This window comes from Phyllobates terribilis, unplaced genomic scaffold (genome assembly GCF_046119375.1).
Source record: "Phyllobates terribilis strain yellow unplaced genomic scaffold, ASM4611937v1 Scaffold_2__4_contigs__length_985480577, whole genome shotgun sequence".
Classification (NCBI taxonomy): domain Eukaryota; kingdom Metazoa; phylum Chordata; class Amphibia; order Anura; family Dendrobatidae; genus Phyllobates; species Phyllobates terribilis.
Window position 1 is genome coordinate 140,331,891 of NW_027362762.1, and position 7,611 is coordinate 140,339,501.

Genomic DNA, 7,611 nt, shown 5'->3' on the forward strand with positions numbered 1-7,611 from the left:
ATGGGGATTATTGGTGAAATATCACAAACACACATGCCCAGAAACATATTTCATCTACTTCTCATAGGAATATGGGTATAACTATTGTTCGGTATGGGGATTATGAGTGAAATATCACAAATACACATGCCCAGGAACATACTTCATCTACTTCTGATAGGAATATGGGTATAACTATTGTTCTGTATGGGGATTATGGTTGAAATATCACAAATACACATGCCCAGGAACATACTTCATCTACTTCTCATAGGAATATGGGTATAACTATTGTTCGGTATGGGGATTATGAGTGAAATATCACAAATACACATGCCCAGGAACATACTTCATCTACTTCTGATAGGAATATGGGTATAACTATTGTTCTGTATGGGGATTATGGTTGAAATATCACAAATACACATGCCCAGGAACATACTTCATCTACTTCTCATAGGAATATGGGTGTAACTATTGTTCTGTATGGGGATTATGGCTAAAATATCACAAATACACATGCCCAGGAACATACTTCATCTACTTCTGATAGGAATATGGGTATAACTATTGTTCTGTATGGGGATTATGGGTGAAATATCACAAATGCACATGCCCAGAAACATATTTCATCTACTTCTGCTAGGAATATGGGTATAACTATTGTTCTGTATGGGGATTATTGGTGAAATATCACAAACACACATGCCCAGAAACATATTTCATCTACTTCTCATAGGAATATGGGTATAACTATTGTTCGGTATGGGGATTATGAGTGAAATATCACAAATACACATGCCCAGGAACATACTTCATCTACTTCTGATAGGAATATGGGTATAACTATTGTTCTGTATGGGGATTATGGTTGAAATATCACAAATACACATGCCCAGGAACATACTTCATCTACTTCTCATAGGAATATGGGTATAACTATTGTTCTGTATGGGGATTATGGGTGAAATATCACAAATGCACATGCCCAGAAACATATTTCATCTACTTCTGCTAGGAATATGGGTATAACTATTGTTCTGTATGGGGATTATTGGTGAAATATCACAAACACACATGCCCAGAAACATATTTCATCTACTTCTCATAGGAATATGGGTATAACTATTGTTCGGTATGGGGATTATGAGTGAAATATCACAAATACACATGCCCAGGAACATACTTCATCTACTTCTGATAGGAATATGGGTATAACTATTGTTCTGTATGGGGATTATGGTTGAAATATCACAAATACACATGCCCAGGAACATACTTCATCTACTTCTCATAGGAATATGGGTATAGCTATTGCTCTGTATGGGGATTATGGCTAAAATATCACAAATACACATGCCCAGGAACATACTTCATCTACTTCTCATAGGAATATGGGTATAACTATTGCTCTGTATGGGGATTATGGGTGAAATATCACAAATACACATGCCCAGGAACATATTTCATCTACATTTAATAGGAATATGGGTATAACTATTGTTCTGTATGGGGATTATGGGTGAAATATCACAAATACACATGCCCAGGAACATACTTCATCTACTTCTGATAGGAATATGGGTATATCTATTGTTCTGTATGGGGATTATGGTTGAAATATCACAAATACACATGCCCAGGAACATATTTCATCTACTTCGGATAAGAATATGAGTATAACTATTGTTCTGTATGGGGATTATGGGTGAAATATCACAAATGCACATGCCCAGAAACATATTTCATCTACTTCTGCTCGGAATATGGGTATAACTATTGTTCTGTATGGGGATTATTGGTGAAATATCACAAACACACATGCCCAGAAACATATTTCATCTACTTCTCATAGGAATATGGGTATAACTATTGTTCGGTATGGGGATTATGAGTGAAATATCACAAATACACATGCCCAGGAACATACTTCATCTAGTTCTGATAGGAATATGGGTATAACTATTGTTCTGTATGGGGATTATGGTTGAAATATCACAAATACACATGCCCAGGAACATACTTCATCTACTTCTCATAGGAATATGGGTATAGCTATTGCTCTGTATGGGGATTATGGCTAAAATATCACAAATACACATGCCCAGGAACATACTTCATCTACTTCTCATAGGAATATGGGTATAACTATTGCTCTGTATGGGGATTATGGGTGAAATATCACAAATACACATGCCCAGGAACATATTTCATCTACATTTAATAGGAATATGGGTATAACTATTGTTCTGTATGGGGATTATGGTTGAAATATCACAAATACACATGCCCAGGAACATATTTCATCTACTTCGGATAAGAATATGAGTATAACTATTGTTCTGTATGGGGATTATGGGTCAAATATCACAAATGCACATGCCCAGAAACATATTTCATCTACTTCTGATAGGAATATGGGTATAACTATTGTTCTGTATGGGGATTATGGGTGAAATATCACAAACACACATGCCCAGAAACATATTTCATCTACTTCTCATAGGAATATGGGTATAACTATTGTTCTGTATGGGGATTATGGGTGAAATATCACAAATACACATGTCCAGGAATATACTTCATCTACTTCTGATAGGAATATGGGTATAACTATTGTTCCTTATGGGGATTATGGCTAAAATATCACAAAAACACATGCCCAGGAACATATTTCATCTACATTCAATAGGAATATGTCTATAACTATTGTTCTGTATGGGGATTATGGGTGAAATATCACAAATACACATGCCCAGGAACATATTTCATCTACATTCAATAGGAATATGTGTATAACTATTGTCCTGTATGGGGATTACGGGTGAAATATCACAAATGCACATGCCAAGGAACATATTTCATCTATTTCTCATAGGAATATGGGTATAACTATTGTTCTGTATGGGGATTATGGGTGAAATATCACAAATGCACATGGCCAGGAACATACTTCATCTACTTCTCATAGGAATATGGGTATAACTATTGTTCTGTATGGGGATTATGGGTGAAATATCACAAATATACATGCCCAGGAAAAGATTTAATCTACTTCTCATAGGAATATGGATATAACTATTATTCTGTATGGGGATTATGGGTGAAATATCACAAATACACATGCCCAGGAACATATTTCATCTACTTCTCATAGGAATATGGATATAACTATTGTTCTGTATGGGGATTATGGGAAAAATATCACAAATACACATGCCCAGGAACATACTTCATCTACTTCTGATAGGAATATGGGTATAACTATTGTTCCTTATGGGGATTATGGCTAAAATATCACAAATACACATGCCCAGGAACATATTTCATCTACTCCTCATAGGAATATGGGTATAACTATTATTTAAAGATTTTTCTGCATTTTCATGACTATGAAAATTGTACATTCACACTGAAGGCATCAAAACTATGAATTAACACATGTGGAATTATATACTTAACAAAAAAGTGTGAAACAACTGAAAATATGTCTTATATTTTAGGTTCTTCAAAGTAGCCACCTTTTGCTTTGATGACTGCTTTGCACACTCTTGGCATTCTCTTGATGAGCTTCAAGAGGTAGTCACCGGAAATGATTTTCACTTCACAGGTGTGCTCTGTCAGGTTTAATAAGTGGGATTTCATCCCTTATAAATGGGGTTGGGACCATCAGTTGTGTTGTGCAGAAGTCTGGTGGATACACAGCTGATAGTCCTACTGAATAGACTGTTAGAAGTTGTATTATGGCAAGAAAAAGCAGCTAAGTAAAGAAAAACGAGTGGCCATCATTACTTTAAGAAATGAAGGTCAGTCAGTCCGAAAAATTGGGCAAACTTTGAAAGTGTCCCCAAGTGCAGTTGCAAAAACCATCAAGCGCTACAAAGAAACTGGTTCACATAAGGATAGCCCCAGGAAAGGAAGACCAAGAGTCACCTCTGCTTCTGAGGATAAGTTTATCCGAGTCACCAGCCTCAGAAATCGCAGGTTAACAGCAGCTCAGATTAGAGACCAGGTCAATGCCACACAGAGTTCTAGCAGCAGACACATCTCTTCAACAACTGTTAAGAGGAGACTTTGTGCAGCAGGCCTTCATGGTAAAATAGCTGCTAAGAAACCATTGCTAAGGACAGGCAACAAGCAGAAGAGACTTGTTTGGGCTAAATAACACAAGGAATGGACATTAGACCAGTGGAAATCTGTGCTTTGGTCTGATGAGTCCAAATTTGAGATCTTTGGTTCCAACCATCGTGTCTTTGTGCGATGCAGAAAAGGTGAACGGATGGACTCTACATGCCTGGTTCCCACTGTGAAGCATGGAGGAGGAGGTGTGATGGTGTGGGGGTGCTTTGCTGGTGACACTGTTGGGGATTTATTCAAAATTGAAGGCATACTGAACCAGCATGGCTACCACAGCATCTTGCAGCGGCATGCTATTCCATCCGGTTTGCGTTTAGCTGGACCATCATTTATTTTTCAACAGGACAATGACCCCAAACACACCTCCAGGCTGTGTAAGGGCTATTTGACAAAGAAGGAGAGTGATGGGGTGCTACGCCAGATGACCTGGCCTCCACAGTCACCAGACCTGAACCCAATCGAGATGTTTTGGGGTGAGCTGGACCGCAGAGTGAAGGCAAAAGGGCCAACAAGTGCTAAGCATCTCTGGGAACTCCTTCAAGATTGTTGGAAGATCATTTCCGGTGACTACCTCATCAAAGCAAAAGGTGGCTACTTTGAAGAACCTAGAATATAAGACATATTTTCAGTTGTTTCCCACTTTTTTGTTAAGTATATAATTCCACATGTGTTAATTCATAGTTTTGATGCCTTCAGTGTGAATGTACAATTTTCATAGTCATGAAAATACAGAAAAATCTTTAAATGAGAAGGTGTGTCCAAACTTTTGGTCTGTACTGTATATATATATTTATATATATATATATATATATATATATATATATATATATATATTTATCCATCCCAAATAGTCATGCCCAATACCACATTTGATGAATTTCCCATAATAATATGCATATAATTATTCACCTACATGGTAATTCAATGTGAAATATTATATTTACAGAGGCCAAATAATTTTTCAGCTTTGTTTGAAAAAATATCTTTAAAAACTTGTGGGCACCTAAGCTCCATAATAAATGAAAACCTATATGTACATTTATATTACAGCGTCAAATAGGCTAAGTAATTTCCTTTTAAAGCTTCGTAATTCTGCATTCAATGGCGCTGTAATAAGTCAGTATAGGCTGTTTATTGTCTCTATATGACGGCTTTTCATTAATATTGCGAAAACAGTTTGAACTATTAATTTGAAAATATCAGCATTGATTTCCTGAACATCTGCAGGGTTTATACGCTCAGCGATGCTGAAACAGGCCTGTAAAGACTGGTTTAACAAAGTTTTTGCTTTTTTTTTCAAGATTGTGAAAACTGTCTGAAGCATTGACTTGAAAATAGGTTTTGTGACTTTATTGATATATTTTGTGGTTGTACGTCAATGTTGCTGAAATAAGCAAATGAAGGCTGATTTAAGAGACTTTTGACTGTTTATCTTCAGTACTGAAAAAATGGCTTAAAGCTGACCTGTCATCACATTCAATGCCACCAAGCCGCAGCTATGGTGGCATAGCTGACAGGTCCAGCAGTGTGGACAGCCCTCTATCCGCCTCCCTGGTGCCTCCTCACTAAAATATTACACTTTATTCCCCTCGGCGGGCACCACTGGAAGCATGAAGTGTCTGTATCGGTCCGATGGAGTGTGAACAAATCTGCGCTATCTACAATGCACTGCGTCATCAGTTGCTGGGCAGGAATTTTTTTACTGCTGTAAGGCAGCGCTAGACATCATAATGGGGGATACTCGCTGCACCGGGTAAATCAAAGCACACCAGCAATGTCCTTCCTGTATTTCACAACGCTGCAGTTTATTGCACTTCATAAACCACAGTTCACCGGGTCCAACTCAGTGGCACGCCGACACACACATATATATATATAATGTTCACGAGCCAAGTGGCAGACCGGCCCACTTGCTCCCGGTACAGCCTTCAACAAGGTAATAACATAGCAATGTCCATATTAATGTCCATATAACACAGGGTATTACCTTTGCCGGGTTTAGCTGCTGCAGTCCATTTAATCAGCCACCACTGTGGCTTTGCGGCTTCCCAGGTAGGGGTCTCCAGCCGTCGTTCCCTCAAAGCCCACTGACATCCACACAGGATCCAGGCTCTGCCTTTCAGGACTCTTAATCCGCCACCACTGTGGCTTTGCGGCTTCCCAGGTGGGGGTCTCTAGCCGTCGTTCCCTCAAAGGCCACTGACATCCACACAGGATCCAGGCTTTGCCTTTCAGGACTCTTCCTCAAGCCTCTGCCTTCCAAGGCCACTAGCATCCACACAGGATCCAGTCTCGACCTTTCAGGCACCAGGCTTCACTCGGCCTCACTAGGCCTCAAACGGTCGGTGTCCCACACACACGGGAACAGGCCTTACGCCTCTCTCACAGAACACACCTGTCTCCGATCAAGCAGGGTTTATATATGCATCCCGTGCACACACACACACACATACTGACAGGACCTTGCTGATGTCACAGTCATGTGATCAGACAGACATTCTGTGCGCGCAGGACCTGTGCTATGTCACAGTCATGTGACCAGTCACCTTAGGGGAAAGCTACATGGTCAGGTAAAACACATCCTGGACCATTACCGTAATGCCAGCAAGTCGCTGCATTACATATCCCCCCTCTGTTCAAACTTGTGGGGTTGAACACATAATATACACAATGACATTATAACCCTCAGTTCACATAGAGACCATGTACTTTACAATTGTGCTACTCAACCCCTGGAACTATGGTCAACGACATTAGCCCATTCCTTAGGGACATACCATTTGTCACTGTCACTGACTTCGTCAGGTCATCTTTCCGGGTCGTAACCTTGTCAGAGTTCCCCCGCTCCCAGCGGTCAGTTGTAACCTTGTCAGGTCTCCCTTGCTCCCAGCAGTCAGTCATAATCTTGTCAGACCTTCCCCGCTCCCAGCGGTCAGTCGTAACCTTGTCAGGTCTCCCCCGCTCCCAGCGGTCCGTCATACAGCGGTGTGACTCACATACCCTGGTATCTACGGTCCGGTCCGACTCCGTACTGTCCTGTCCTCTATTGGGTCGTTTGTATGGGCTTCTCAAACCTGAGTTACTGGAGGTCTCAATACCTCTAAACCCACGCCCACTACTCTCAGGACATCTTGAAAGGTCCCTAACTCCAGCTATAGCTGTTCTGTTATTTAGGGGGCCCTTTCTTTGTCTGGTCTCATAATTTCTAGACGGCTGCCATCTTCTGCTACTCAGATGATGCTGTCTATCCACTCTCAGTCTAGCAAGATTTAACTGTTCCACCTCTCGCAGGTAGGTCACTCGGTACTCTAACAGCATGCGCATATAGCCCAGGCTTTCTTCTGTTCCTACAGCGGAGAATGATACCATGCCGTCTTCATCTGGTATCCAGTCCTGACGATCACGTGGACTGCTTACTTTCACCACACCAGACTCCTTGACCATCATCTGCATGGCTCGACCATTTCTCCCGACGAGCTTCCTCACCAGAACATG